Source organism: Gossypium raimondii, chromosome 5 (assembly GCF_025698545.1).
Source record: "Gossypium raimondii isolate GPD5lz chromosome 5, ASM2569854v1, whole genome shotgun sequence".
NCBI lineage: Eukaryota > Viridiplantae > Streptophyta > Magnoliopsida > Malvales > Malvaceae > Gossypium > Gossypium raimondii.
Window position 1 is genome coordinate 52,059,398 of NC_068569.1, and position 16,491 is coordinate 52,075,888.

Genomic DNA, 16,491 nt, shown 5'->3' on the forward strand with positions numbered 1-16,491 from the left:
TAAATTTGGATGAGAAGTTTGAAGATGAAGACAAGGCATTATTGTTGTTGAATTCTCTTCCCGATGAATATGATCATCTTACCACCACATTGCTTCATGGGAAGGATACGATCACATTTGATGCAGTCTGCAGTGCGTTGTACAGATCTGAGACTCGAAAGAAAGATAAAAGAGATCACAGAGATACAACTGCAGAAGTCTTAGCAGTAAGAGGTCGTTCACACAACAACAAACCTGGTAGAAGGGGCAAGTCCAAAGGGAGACCCGCCAAAGATGAATGTGCTTTTTGTCGTGAGAAAGGGCACTGGAAAAAGAATTGTCCTAAGTTACAAAAGGGCAAGGCTATTTCTAATGCATGTGTAGCGGAGCATGATGAGGAGTCAGACTTTAGCTTGGTTGGTATGGCAATGACATGTCATACGGATGAGTGGATCTTGGATTCGGGATGTACTTACCATATGTGTCCTAATAAGGACTGGTTTTCTAGTCTTGAAGAACTAGAAGGTGGAGTTGTTTTTATGGGCAATGACAGTGCTTGTAAGACAATGGGAATAGGTACAATCAAATTAAAGAATCACGACGGCTCAATCCAAGTCTTGACAGATGTTCGCTATGTACCTAGCTTGAAGAAAAATCTCATCTCATTAGGGGCCCTAGAATCTAAAGGGCTCACAATCACTTTGAGAGATGGATTACTAAAGGTAGTAGTGGGTATTGACGGTGATGAAAGGCACTAGAAGAAATAACTTGTACTATTTAAATGGAAGTACGTTATTGGATCAACGACTTCTGCGAAAGATGCGATTCGAGTCTACCGTGTTATGGCATAGGCGATTAGGACATCTTTGGTGAAAAAGCTTTGCGAGACTTTGGCGAAGCAAGGCTTGTTGAAAGGTGCAAATTCTTGCAAATTGGAATTCGTGAACATTGTGTTCGGGCAAGCGACGAGGTAAAATTTGGTTCAAGAATTCACAATACTGGAAGGAATTCGGACTATGTTCACAAGGATGTGGGGGACCTACCAAAGTGGCTTCTTTGGGAGGTATGCATTATTTTGTTACTTTTGTTGATGATTATTCAAGAAAAGTATGGGTGTATCTAATGAAAAGAAAAAGTGAAGTTTTGGATGCATTTTTGAAGTGGAAGAAGATGGTAGAGACTCAGACTGGTCGAAAGGTCAAACGACTTCGATCAGATAATGGTACTGAGTACAAAAATGATCCATTTCTACAAGTATGCCAAGATGAGGGCATTGTGCGACACTTCACTGTTCGGGATACACCACAGCAGAATGGGGTGGCAGAACGTATGAATCGGACTATACTGGAGAAAGTTCGATGTATGTTGTCCAATGCTGGATTGGGCAAGGAATTTTGGGCTGAGGCAGTTACATATGCGTGCCATCTAATCAACCGGTTGCCATCAGCTGCAATAAAGGGAAAAACTCCTATAGAGATGTGGACTGGTAAACCTGCTACTGATTATGATTCTTTACATGTTTTTGGTTCCACTGCATATTATCATGTAAAAGAATCTAAGTTAGACCTAAGAGCAAAGAAAGCATTATTCATGGGTATAACTGGTGGAGTAAAAGGATACCGTCTCTGGTGTCCTGATACAAGGAAGATTGTTTTCAGTAGAGATGTGACTTTTGATGAATCAACCATGATGAAGAACAAGGATTCACAAAAGGATGACAAAACCAGTGGCACTTTGCAGCAGGTGGAGCTTGAAAAGGTTAATGATGATCCAGCTAATATTGAAGAAACAAATGATGAAGAAGTTTCACCCAAGAACTTCTACAAAGAACAAGATTCAATTGCATATAGGAGGCCAAGAAGAGAGATTCGTAAGCCCGCGCGCTTTGATGATATAGTGGCCTATGCACTTCCAATTGCAGATGATGATGTTCCTTCTACTTACACAGAAGCAATAAGTAACCCTGATGGTGTAAAGTGGAAGCAAGCTATGAATGAAGAAATGCAGTCTCTTCATAAAAATAGGACTTGGGAGTTGGTGACACTGCCCAAGGGAAAGAAGACAATTGGATGCAAATGGGTATATGCAAAGAAGGAAGGATTTCCTGGAAAAAATGAAATTCGGTACAAGGCTAGATTGGTAGCAAAGGGTTACGCTCAGAAAGAAGGAATAGACTACAATGAAGTATTTTCTCCAGTTGTGAAGCATTCGTCTATTCGAATTTTGCTAGCCTTGGTTGCGTAATATGACCTTGAACTAGTTCAGCTTGATGTGAAGACGGCTTTTTTACACGGTGATTTGGAAGAGGAAATCTATATGACTCAGCCTGATGGATTCAAGGTTGCTGATAAAGAAAATTGGGTTTGCAAACTGACGAAGTCGCTTTATGGATTGAAACAATCTCCGAGGCAGTGGTACAAGCGATTTGATCAGTTCATGAAAGGGCAAAGGTACACAAGAAGTAAATTTGATCATTGCGTGTATTTTCAGAAGCTACAAGTAGGAACTTTCATATACTTGCTCTTATATGTTGATGATATGCTGATAGCATCTAAGAGCAAATTGAGATTGAGAGATTGAAGACTCAACTCAATCTCGAGTTTGAGATGAAAGATCTGGGTGAAGCTAAGAAGATTCTTGGCATGGAAATATGTAGAGATAGAGCTCAAGGCAGAGTTAGCTTGTCTCAGAAGCAGTATTTGAAGAAAGTACTACAGCAATTTGGCATGAACGAGCAAACCAAACCTGTAAGTACCCCGTTGGCTTCTCATTTCAAGCTTTCTGCACAACTATCTCCTTCGACGAATACGGAACAAGAATACATGTTACAAGTTCCGTATTCTAATGCAGTGGGTAGCTTGATGTATGCAATGGTGTGTACAAGACCCGACATTTCACAATCGCTAGTATAGTGAGCAGGTATATGCATAATCCTGGAAAAGGACATTGGCAAGCTGTGAAATGGATTCTACGGTATATTCTGAAGACCGTGGATGTTGGATTACTGTTCAAGCAGGATACTACACTTGGTAAAGGTGTTATTGGGTACGTTGATTCTGACTATGCCGGTGATTTGGACAAACGAAGATCAACCACCGGTTATGTGTTTACACTTGCTGGAGGACCAATAAGTTGGAAGTCTACACTGCAGTCTACAGTTGCGTTGTCAACCACAGAAGCCGAATACATGGCTGTAACAGAGGCTGTAAAGGAAGCTATTTGGTTACAAGGTATGGTTAAAACCTTGGGATTGGTTCAGGAGCATATTGACGTGTATTGTGATAGTCAAAGTGCTATTCATTTAGCAAAGAATCAAGTCTATCATGCACGTACAAAGCATATCGACGTACGATTCCATTTTGTGCGGAAAATTATTGATGAAGGGAAAATTCGTCTTCAGAAGATCAAGACTGCAGATAATCCCGCAGATATGATGACCAAGGTGGTAACAACAATCAAGTTCGAACATTGTTTGAACTTGATCAATATCCTGCAAGTTTAACAGTTGAAGAAGGCACTATCAAGTATTGTTGTCGAAGGCAGAAAGAATTGTGTGAAGATAAGATTATCCTAATCAAATCTTCAAGGTGGAGATTATTGACAACCTACAATCTTTGACTTTTCAAAGATATTTTGTCAAAAAAATTGGGCACCGAAAATCTAAGCATTTAAGTCATATATTTTTGGGTTGAATTTTAGCTTGGGATAATTGCAATTTTGGTCCCTAATTGTATAGTGACTTTGCAAGTTGATCCTTAAGCTTCAACTATAAATAGGCCTAGTTATTTCTCATTTTCTCCATCCCACAAATGCCATTCTCTACTTAAGGCATTATTCTCTCTCCTTATTTGTAAAATTTCACTTGTATTTTGGAGTGAAATATATTTGGTAGTGCCCGAGGACGTAGGCAAAATTTGCTGAACCTCGTTAAAATTCTAGTGTTCTTTATTGTTTATTTTGCATATTTTGCGAGTGTGATTGTAGTGATTTATTGTGCTATTAAATTACGATAGAGGGATATTCTGGCTAGGAAAGACCTGGTACTTAAGCGATCCTTGTGATCCACCTCTCTTTCCTGGGAATTGAACTTTGTGTGATTTTTTAGTACAATAATTTTACTCTTTTACACGCTTCCACGCAACATAAATAAATTTTAAAGAACAGTGTAGCCAATACAATTTGAAATGGTGCAATCTAAAGTCATTCCTTTAGCTAGTTTTCTCATTAATCAGATCAAAAGAGTGAACAAACAGTAGAATTGCAAAAATATATGTATATATTCTAAATAAATGATAAACTATAATGGAGAAAAACAATAATCAGATAAAATCTAGATCAAAAACTAAATTATAAGTACATTAGCTCATGCTATAACAAAAGATCAAGCCTTTATCCGTCAAGAAAATTAACATGCAAAATCATATGACACTAATGGAAAAGACCCAGAAATTTACAAACATGAGATAAATGAAAAACAAAAAAAAAAAAACCCCAGAAATAAAAACATGAGAAATAATTATGTAGTTTGCAAGGCAGAAAGTTTACATTTTTAAAAAGAAAAAGTCAAAATAAGATGTTTTTGTTGTCGAGAGAGGCATAGATACAGAGGTTCTGAATTAAAAAAAACTTTCAACTTTTTTATTTTACATTCGCGTAATGCCTCAAATTTTATAAAGTTTAGGTGTTAAAAGTAATTTGATTTGGTGTAGTAGTTAAGTGCCTTGAATGTTTGCTTTGGGTTTTGGGTTCAATTTTTTTTGTTAAATTTTTCCTATTTATTATGGTATTTGTTAAATTTTTCCTCTTTATTATGGTATTATGTTCAACTTGAGCCTTAGGTCTTATCTCTTATTTTCAATGATGAATCCACTGATTCAATGGTAAGATTTTAGCTTATTACCAATTAAATTTTATAAAATCTGGTAAGTGGAATTTAGATTAACATAAATCTTTTATTTATTTATTTTAATTTAAATTTACTAAATCTCTATTTTCACTCATTGTATCAACCGTTCACACTCTCACCCCACTTTGTACGCTACTTTCTTTTGTTTCCCTATTCTGCGGTTTTATCTTCTTTTCTCTTCCTTCTTTCTCCTCTTTGATTATTCCTGAATACTACCGTTTATTTTGTGAGTTCTGTCACTTGGATCGTATTCTGTTTGCAGTGTAAGTTTCATTTGGTTACTTTTGTTCTCTTCCCATTAATAGTTTAGTTTTATTTCGTTTCTTGAACAAATTGAGCTTATGTTGGTATTTTCTGTTCATTATCATGATTAGTATTTTTGTGGTTCTCGATTAGGCAAAAGGTGTGAGAATCCTAACCCTCTAGCAATGTAATCACAATTTTCGACGTTGTTTTGGAGAACTAAGTATTCGAATTCTATTTTAGGGGCTGAAATTTTGATTCAACAATATTATTTTGGATAAGTATTGTTAGTTCATCCATGTGGTTTGATGAACGTTTATAGGATTCGTGAGTTCCAATTGAGCGGTTGATCAAATAAGCAATAGGTGTATGAAATTAACCTGAAAACTCAATCGAAACTCGAGAAAATTAAGGACCACACGACTATGTGGGTATTTTGGCCAATTTTAAGCCCCAATTAGGGGCCGATTAAAGGACTCAAATATTGGGTCCATAGCCATCATATAAGCCCAAAAAAATGTAAGTTTTAGTACGTATATATACATGGCTAAGCTTAGGAGGTATGTTAAGTAGGTTGTATATAAATCATATGCTATGTTATGTTCCTTATAAAAATATGTGTATGCATGTCATACGACTTATGATATAAGTATTTATGATATTATAATTATGATTATGCCTAAGTTTTGGAATGGCTTATGATATGATGGAGGAAGTGTTATATGATAGTTTTTACCGCAACTATGGCGGCTAGACTATAAAATTTCCGTTTGACAGCTCAGTTGCATATTTATGAGTGACATACCGCCACATATTGGTGTGATTGGATGGATGGACTCTTGTAGTCCTAATTGGTGATATTGCTTGAACGAAGATGGTATGAAGCAATTGGGGGTATGATGTCTTATGATATGGGATATGATATAATAAGATAAGATATGAAACATGCTATAACATGATATGAAAACCGATATGATATAAGATATGCTCCGATATGCTATGATACATTCTGATTTATATATATACTACAATGTGTGGGTCAAATCACACACTGGATGTTAAGCTCACACGTTTGTTATTTCTGTTTCAGGTGATCTTCAGAGTAAGGATTGGATGATGACTATAGAGCTCGTATTTCACTCTTTCGGTTTAAGTATGCATTGGACTCTCTTTTGTTTATATGGACTTTTTGGACTTTTGGATATTTAAAATTTATTTGGGATGCTAAAAATTATTTTGCATTTATTTTTCAAAAGTTTTAACTTTTATCGATACTTAAATCAAGACAACTAAAAATAAACCATAGTTATAAGGAAAATTTGCTATAATGCTTTTTGCTGCAAGTTTTAAGGTCAATTTGCTATAATGCTATCCGCTATAATTAAGTTTTATTGAAATCTGCTATGATGTTTTATCTCACAAACAAAGTAAGTAAATTAAATACATTTTTGTAAAATTAACAAATATGGTTTTCTTCAATGTACTCACGGGTTTTAAAAAATGGTACATCTTCACCAGGTTAATCAAACTTGTTTTCTTTTGAGTTAAATAGTTTTTGCCAAAATGAAGTAATATTGTTTTCACATACAACGTAATCTCCACAATCTGACTGTAACATCCAAGCAATGTTTGGGGTGTTAGAATTAGAGTTTTAAAAAATAATTATTTTTTCTTTTACAAGTTAATGTCATTGTAGGGTTTGATTGGTTATCTTCAACTTTAACAGTTAAGCTTCTAAAGTCGATGATCCTATTTAAATATATAAAATTCTTTATATTTAAAAGATGTTCTTATAAGAAAACAAAGATGTCATATATGATTGTTGCATGTAATTATATTATTTTATGATTTAGGTCATATATGATTGTTGTCATGATATATAAGCATTTAATTAATATTTTAAAGTTTTAAAAATAATAAATAATTTTAAATAATTTAAAATTTTAAAATAAGTTATATATATTTTAAAACCTTAAAATTATTTAAAACTAATGTATCATCCATAATAAATCATACATCATTAACACATATTGGGGCATGCGAAAGCTTTTAAAAAATTGAACTCAAATAGTGGTCTACATGGTTCATCAAGGCATGGCAAGTAAGTGAGTTGAAGCAATTTGTGTCATGATTGCCTGTATTTCTCTCATAATTTCTTTGTCACTCTGCCCCCGTGACACATTGCAAAATCTCCTACATTTCAAATAAACTGATGTCAAGTAAAACATTAAAGCAGAAGAGGATCAACTATTACCCTCACTATCTATTTCAATTCTAAAATTCCACCTCTCCTCTCCAACACCTCATTGGTAGCCTTACTCATCATAACCATCACAACCCTTTCTTTTTCCAATACATTTCCAGAATGTACACTTTTATTATAAGAAAATATCCAAAAACATTTTACCAGAAAGCTGGGCTGTGGGGTTGGGAATGAAGGATTTCACGCCTTCATCTTGGGGAAGCCCATATTTCTTCACTTTGGCAAAACTCTCTTCTGGGTCGATTCTACAAAATATTTATTAGCTCATTTTGTGAAAGAGGTAATTGTGAGATGATTGATCATTTTGTTTCTACATTATAAGTAAAATTGTAATATATATCCTAAACTTGAGTTGTCATATTCTAATATTTCTTTGCTCAATATTTACTTGATTGTATACATTAGATTTGCACCCGAAGCAATAGTTTTAGAACACTTACAGTAATAGTTTTAGTCTTTCAACTTCATCAACTAATCTTTTATAGTTATGTGTATCGATTGTGGTCATAAACCAACTAAAAATCTGATTAAGGTATATGTACTTATCAATTAATAGTATAGTTACGATGAATAAAGATATCATTCCCACGATGGCTAAAAATACTAGTAATTATTGTCTTTCTATTATTTAACCGACAAATTGGAGTGATTGATTAAAACTAAAATTAAATTAACTAATTAACTAAAGAACATGACAAAGAACAAATCAGAAAAATAAACGATTAACAACCAAAAAGCGAGACAATACCCAGGAAATAATCCACCTAGACTTCATCTGTCATTATCAATCTAAATCACGTAATTTCTTCACTTACTATCTTGATCCGTAGAAATCCCTAAATTATGGTAATATCACTCTTCAAGACTCTAGATTGATTAATTGAAATTTCTTTCTAATTAAAACTCCTATTATCGCATTAACTCGATTTATGGATTATTCTATTAGATTTGACTCTAATCCGTAGATTTATGTAATCCTATTTTTAGGATTGTATGCAACTCCACTCAATTACGCTAGATCTACTCTTAAATATGGTCTATTCCTCCTTTGGTTTAAGCACATAAAACATGAATCAATAGTCTAAAAATATTAAACTATGAATTAAACACACATAATTGAGAACAAGATCTAAGTATTTATTCCATAAAATAGAAATCAAATAATAGAATCCATCCTAAGTTTTATCTCCCTAGGTATTTGGAAAATTAGTACATATAGTAAATAAAAACATCCCAAAAATAGTATAACCATAAGAAATAAAGAAACTCATAATAAACTTCAAAAAAATCAAAAGGAGAACTTCAATATTGATGGAAATCTACTTCAAAGTCGGCTTTAATAGTATTTTCCGAGTTGCTTTCTTCAATGTTATATGACAACTCACTGATCCCCTCCTCTTATCTTTGTCATATATATCTTAGAATGCTCGAAAAACCTAAAAATTATGATTTTTTGCGTGTTTAGAGTGCAATTTACGATTTTCACATGGTCTAGCACATGGTCGTTTTGTAATGACCCAAAATTCACGGGCATCGGAAAAGTATAATATCGGGCCTCCGTCTTAGTAAATTGAGTTTAAAAATAATTATTAGAAATATTTACTAGACTAGTTGTGTGTTTAATTAGGTTTTAGATAGGTGAATTTAGCTTAATTAAGAGTAATTAGCAAAAAGGATTAAATTACAATAGAAGTGAAAGTTTAATTATAAATTAAAATAAAATAAAGGAGATTAAAGAGGCAATTATGCCAATTGCCAAATTTGAGGCCGCATAAGCATAAAAATCTAATATTTTTATGTGTTAAAATATGTTATTAAATTATTATTATTATTATTATTATTATTATTATTATTATTATGAAATAAATAAGATGGTGACAAATGTATGGCAATAAAATTAGTACATGTGTAAAACATGTATTTAAACACTTGTATTATAATGATATATTTTCTTAAATTTTAAGTGAAGGTATTTATATATTATATGTGAAATTATTATATTATTATATTATATTAATAAAAATATCTATATTAGTTAAATGTTAAAATAATATAAAGTAAATAATAAAAAGAAAAGAAAAGAAAAGAGAGAAGGAAGAAACAGAGGCATTCGAAACAGAGCAGGAAAAAGAAAGAAAGAAAAGAAAAGGAAAACTAAAGGTTTAATGTTTAAAGCTTTGATTGGTAAGTCAATTGAGCCCTTTTATTTAGTTTTGATGATTTAGAAGCTTTAAAACAAAGTTTTGATGAAATTAAGTTGATATTTTGTAAGTTCATAGGTTTTAAGCATGGTTCATGTTGAATAAATTGTTGAATTAGGGATTTAATTGAATAAATTTTAAGTTAGAATTGATAAAAGGATTAAATTGTAAAAGAAACTATAACTTTTATGTTTTAGGGACTAAATTGAGGGAAATTAGAAATTAGGAAAATATGCTGAAATTTTAATAGTTACATTTGAGTTTGGATGAAATTTGAATAGAAATAGAGTGTGAATTGAATTAGGAAAGTAAGTGAACTTAGTTAGGATTAAATTGAGAATAAGGGTTGAAATTGAATAGAAATTCAATTATTTATCATAATTAGTGCTGAATTTAATAGTATAAATTATTATTATTTTCGTAGCTAACAAAGAACCATAAGCACCGGCACGGAAGGGAAAAGAGAAGATTTTCGAGGAGTAAACTCGAGAAAAGCACGGTTTGTATTACTATAATTCAAGTTATTTATTATTAAATGTTAAATTTCAATTTATGTGTTTGGTAAATGAAATGTGAGGTAAGTATTATTATTATTATTATTATTATTATTATTATTATTATTATTATTATTATTATGAGTGAGAATTAAATTGAATAGTTGATATGAATTAATATTTGAATTGTTTGTTGATTGAAAGTGGGAAGTGAATTTGAATCGAATTGTGACTGATATTAAATTGAATGGAAATGTATTGAGTTGTGAAAATGTGTGAATTTGTGGATTAATTATTGATTGAAAGGTGGAAAATGATTGAATTGGGGTTATATGTGATTTAAATGCCCTATTAACTAGTCGGGCTGAGTCGGATATAGTTGGCATGCCATAGGATTGGAAGAGTTCAGGGATGCTTCTACCTCGAGTCGATGAGACACTGGGTGTCACTATATTTCTTCGGATAGATTTGATGAGGTACTGGGTACTAACTTTCTTCGGCTTTGTCGATGAGACACTGGGTGTCAACTATTGCTTCGAACTATCCGATGAGGCACTGGGTGCCAATCTGGTGTGTTTGGTTGGATCCGTGTATCTGCCAAAGTCCGAGTTTTGTTAACAAGGGTAAATAATGAAATGATAAATCGAATGAGTTTGGTAAATCGAGCTACTGAAATGAGATGAAAAAGTTGAATTGTGAATTGAAATGTGATACGAGATTGAAGAATAAACCTAAGGTTCATGATGTGTTCAAAGCTCAGATTGTGGATACATGATATTAATTGATAAATTGTTATTGTTGTATTATGAAATTTGAGTTTAAACTTGTATGTATGATTTGTGCATGATATGTTTGATGATTATGTTTTATTGTTATTATTATAATTTGAATTATGGTAATACCACTGAGTTCGAATACTCAACGTATGGTTGTTTTCGTATGCAGTCGATAGAAGTCAAAGGTTCCAATTCAAAGATCCAGATCAATCCCGATTCCAAAGATAAAGATTTTGGTGATGTTTTCTTCCTTCAAAGGAAAGTGGCATGTACATAAGGATTATAATGGTTATTTTGGTATGTTATATAATTTTGTTGTAAAGTAAGATATTAGGTGATTTGATGATTTAAGTGGTGAAATGATAGAAATTGTTTATGGCATTAATAGTGAACTAAAATGGTTTGAATAGTTTTACGAGCTAATTAGAAATGATAATAGGGTTTTTTAATTAAGTTATTAAGACATTATGTCAAGTAAGATTTAAGTATATTTAAGTATATAAATTCCTTAGTTGAAATATTGGAATTAGGTTGGTTGTGTTTTGAAATTTGCGGGGGTTTTATATAAAAATAAGCAGAAATATTGTCGAAATTAAAAAAAAATTGAAATACTTGAACAAGTTCCGTTCTACTTTTAATATATGTTTTGGGCTTCGAGAGTCCATTATAGGAATATAATTATTAGATTATACTATGAACATTATTTTAATTATGAATTATTAGTAAATTGTCTGACAGGTCCGGTAATGCCTCGTAACCCTATTTTGCTCATTTTTTACTCATTTTGCTTCCAAATGCTCTTCTAAGTATAGAAACATGAATTTAAAGTATTAGGAGCATAAAATTCACCGTTAACACATTTTCTCTGTATATTTAGCATATATTTGAACTTCGAGTTTCTGCTTTGCAGTTTAGGTTCAAAAATATGAACCCATGTTTTCAAAGGTCTAATTTTTCCATGAACAGCCGGAAATGAAAAGAAAAAAAATATTTTAAAAAAATGAAAGAAAAGAAAAATGAAAATATAGTTTAATGAGACTTACATAAATGTCGGGATTGAGAAAATGATTGTCTAAAAAGAAGCAGAAATTTGGCCGTCCAAGCCATCTTATTCAGTTCACCGATACAAGTTTCTCCGCTTAGCCGCCGCTACTCTGAAAATGACGAAGGACTAACTAGTTTAACAACAGTACCAGTACGACGTCATAAGAATGTATTCTACATGGCATTCGTGTCATCTAGCTAAGTCAAACTACGAAGCTACAGTTAGACTTCGATTTTAGTTGGGTTTGGTTTCTTAGCTGGAGTTCTATTTAAACTTGGGTTTTGTTTTCGGTTAAATTACCCTATTAGTTACTAAATTATAGGTTGCTTTTGTGTTGTTCACTTAACTAAAAAAAAAGTTAAAATTTTGTTACTGAAGTATTCGAATATTTTCATTTAAGTCACTAAAACAAGATCTTTTAAATAAGAAATAAATATTTTTATAGAGAAATTTTATATATAAAAATAAAATACTTTAATTTAAAAGTACATTTTGTTTAATCACTTTAATAGCTTTTGGAGTGATGAAAAGTCTAATTTCACTTTCCACCTAAAATGATTTTTTTGGTAATTTTCTTACCGAGCTGGGACTCAATTGATAGTTGACGTCAACTCAGTAAAAAGCTTTAACACAGTATAGATAAAAAAAAGTTTTAAATTAAAATTTTTAAAATAATTTAGGGTAAACTACACCAGTCATTCAACTATAGGTAAGTTTTCGTTTTAATCACTTAAAAAATTACAATTTGATTACTAATGCTTTCATAATTGTTTTTCTTTTTGTCATCCAATTGTTAAGTCATACTTGTTTTAGTTAGTATAATAATAATTTTAGTCCTCAATTTTATATTTTTGTCAATTTGACTCGATTTTGTATATAATTACAAAAAAACTCACAATTATTTATAAAATAGAAAATGCATAGAAAAATTCTAGAAAAATAAAATCTTAAATATATTGTTTCATAACTAAATTGTATGAGAAATAAAGAAAATTGTCATTCAATAACATCAGATAATAAATTAAAATAAAAAAAAGCTAGATTATTATATGTTTCCTAAATATTTCTCAAAACTAAATTAGTAGTATTATCAAACACATTAAGAATGAGATTAAAATATGTTAATTTTGTAGCTTATCATACCCCTAAACCACAACTAAAAGTTTAATCTGATATGGTGGCATCCACCATTAATAATTGACTCCCAATTTAGGTTCTTTTTGTCTTGTTTCTCTTTGCACTCGTAGTTTTAGATCATCAGAGTCTTCATGGTGGACCCTAGAGCTTAAAGGAGGCTAAAGATGGTGGAATCCAAGGTAGTGTGAAATAACATGGTCTTGACCTATAACACTAAAATTGCTCTAGCTTAAATGAAAATGAAAATATTTTGCATGCATGATATCTCTAGTTTAAATCTTATTATCGATAAAGTTTTATTGATTTATGAAAAGATGAATATACCTTTGTAATTATATATCTTACTTTACAAATAAAATGTTTTTTTAGCAATTTTCTTAATGTGTTCAGACTAATTGATGGTTGACACTATGTCAGTAAAAGGCCTAATACATAATATAGATTAAAAAATTTAAACTAAAATTTTAAAACAATTTAAGGTAAATTACACCATTAGTCATTCAACCATGAGTAAATTTTCGCTTTGATCATTTAACTAAAAAATTACAATTTAGTCATTAATATTTTTGACATTATTTTTTAATCACTTGAGTGTTAAGTGGCACTTGTTTTAATTGGTATAATAATAATTTTAGTATCTTTTTTTATATTTTCTATCAATTTGACTCGATTTTGTATAAAATTATAAAAAAAACTCAAAATTTTAAAAATAGAAAATGTTTATAAAAATTCTAGAAAAATAAAATCTTGAATATGTTGTTGAGTAACTACATTGTATGAGAAATAAAGCAAATTATCATTCAATAAAATTCGATAACAAATTAAAAAAGAACAAAACCAAAAAAGCTTCCTCAATGTTTCTCAAACCAAGTTAATAATATTATCAAGTTAAGTTTCATGCCCTTGAAGAACATCTAGAACTGATATTACCAAGGCTTATGAAATTGACCCTAATGCCATTTTTAGTCAAAAGAATACAAGATATATAACAAACTTTCCTTTTTCAAACTTAATTCAATTTTTCATTACATTCAAATTATTTTCAAAACTCAAATTATAAAATAAATTATATTTAGAAAAAAATTTATAACGTAAAAGTTATGTCAAGAAACAGAGAATAAATAATTTTGCTTAATGTTTTTCTACCTTTTTACTAAGGATTGTGTATTGGATATTTCGATACGATAATATAGAGAAATTTTGTACGGCTTAAAAACAATTATCTCTCATTTTCTCTCACTTTATTTATTTTTGAAATTTTATCTACTTTTATTTAATTTTTATTTTATAATGTTCTAAAATTTTAAAAATAATTTTAATTTTTACCATTTTATACATTATCAAGATCAAATTGACTGAAAGTATAAAATTTGAGGATTAAAATTGTTATTATATCAATTAAAAAGTGTCACTTAACATTTGAGAGATAAAAAATTTCAAAACATTAGTGATGAAATTGTAACTTTTTAATTAAGTGACCAAAACAAAATGCCCATAGTTTAGTGGCTAATATCTGTAGCCTTTTTTGGTAAAATGAAAATTTGACCCGATTTTGTATTAAAAAACTCAAAATTATTTATAAGATAGAAAAATATAGATTATTTAACATAGGATTTTTACCCAAATCATATAAAAATAATTACTTATGAAAATGGTATGGAATATAGCTTAATTACAAAAATAAGGCATTTGGTACAATGTTCTGCTAGTGTCGCCTGGCATATTGGTAGTACTAGATTAAAATGTGATGACCTAAAATACTCAAGGACTTGATATGTAAATATCTCATTTTGGTTGGCTGTTGAAAATAAGCTATAAGAGTGTTGTGTGACAGTGTAGCGGCACAAAATCTTAAATAGGGTTAATTTCTTTGTAAACCGTCATTATTTATTATTTTGTTTTTATTCTTCTTCAACACCAAAATCAGAAAGGCTTCTTACCAATTAATTCAGGTCAAATTATGTCTGGCATAACAGTTATCACTATTGATAGTAATTTTCTTTGGCTCATATATATCTAATAAAGTGTAAATTTAACTAATAATTATAATTTATATATAGTAAATATTTTTTAAAATTTTATATGGTGCCCGTAAATAAAATTGATAAAAGAATATCTGTAATGGCAGACAGCAAAGAAAAAGCTAAAAGAAACTTCATAATTTGCCTGTTTTTATCTTCAGTTTCTTCTTATCTCTTCTTCACTGCTTTTAATTTGTTTCGATGTCCAAGGTCTATCACAAATTTTCAAGCATCCAGTCAACGTAATTTTCTTTCATTTCCTTAATTCATGACATGCTTTTCTTTGCTTTTGATTATCTGCTACTGTTATAGCAGCTAGCTTTGTAAGATTGTCAAGGATGTGAACTTCACTGCTTCATTTTCAGTTCTAATCTCTCAACACTTTTCAGCCACTAAGTCAGGTAATAGGATCTGAGGCAATGATTTCCTCTACTGATTATCAACAGTTTTAGATTTTAAGACAAGATGATCAGCACACATTATCTACTCTAGATTGAAATTAATACAGAAAGAGCTACCCAGAAGCAATATAATGTTGAAATCTCAAACTGTTAACATTTTAACTCTTCATATTCTGTAATGAACTGGTGCACACTTGAATCTAGCATTTTTTATACATCGAGAGCTTAATTCTAGTGACCAGAATTTCATCATGTTTCTGTCTGCCACCCATCCATAGCTCCATCTCATAAACGCCATTGCTTGAAACTTTGTTGGAGCAAAGAGACAATAACAGGCTGTTTTGTATCTTGCTTGAATAATAAGCCTCGAGCCTTGGTGAAGAAACAAACTCAGAAGCAAAAACAGAAAATGAAATTAGCAAGCGAATAACAGAAAAGAGAGAAGAAGAATGAATGAAAAAATGAGCTGATGTTTTTCATTAACACACAACAAGGCATTAAGCCATTACATATTTCAGTCAACAAGTAAAACAAACAAGTAATCACCTAATCAACTACCTAACTCCACTAATTTGCATTGAAACTTTCAAGATTAGCTTGTACAACTTGCATTGCTGACTTTTCAGTCAATCAATATCAAAACATTTACCTACCTAGTTCAACATGAACTAGATTACAAAACAATCAAAATGGAACCAAAACAGCAAGTGGATTGGCAGCTTCAAACTTCAGTTGCTGCACACAATGGCACCACTGCTTGCTGCTATTTCTTCGAGCATGACCACCTTTGCATGTCGTGCATGGCCACCTTTGCATGGGAACTAAACTTAACACTCCTCCTTAGTTTCCATGCTAGTAACACCTAATTCCCTTTTGAATTTAACAAATTTAGACACATTGAGTGCCTTTGTGAAGATATCAGCAATTTGCACTTCTGAACTGCAATGAATCAGCTCGATTTCATGAGCTTGTTCCATCTCCTTATAACATGCAACTTAATATTGAAGTGCTTGGTTCTACCATGA

The 16,491-nt window shown here is 31.1% G+C and overlaps 2 protein-coding genes, 1 long non-coding RNA gene and 1 pseudogene across 5 annotated transcripts in view; 3 read left to right on the forward strand and 1 right to left on the reverse strand.

Moving 5' to 3' along the window:
* LOC105766506 (disease resistance protein At4g27190-like) overlaps window positions 1–16,491 on the forward strand; it is an 84,774-nt gene that overhangs the window by 45,845 nt on the left and 22,438 nt on the right. The gene's annotated exons all lie outside the window — the stretch shown is intronic.
* LOC105766491 (proton pump-interactor 1-like) overlaps window positions 1–16,491 on the reverse strand; it is a 97,053-nt pseudogene that overhangs the window by 4,300 nt on the left and 76,262 nt on the right.
* LOC128040989 (uncharacterized) lies at window positions 4,861–10,093 on the forward strand. Its single transcript, XR_008195783.1, has 3 exons — window positions 4,861–5,148; window positions 6,219–6,281; window positions 10,017–10,093. It is a non-coding gene; the product is annotated as an uncharacterized LOC128040989 (long non-coding RNA).
* LOC128040986 (probable disease resistance protein At1g52660) overlaps window positions 15,406–16,491 on the forward strand; it is a 38,704-nt gene continuing 37,618 nt past the window's right edge. The window contains exon 1 of the mRNA XM_052630222.1: window positions 15,406–15,466. The gene's annotated coding sequence lies outside the window, so the exon portion shown is untranslated. The remainder of the gene's footprint in view (window positions 15,467–16,491) is intronic.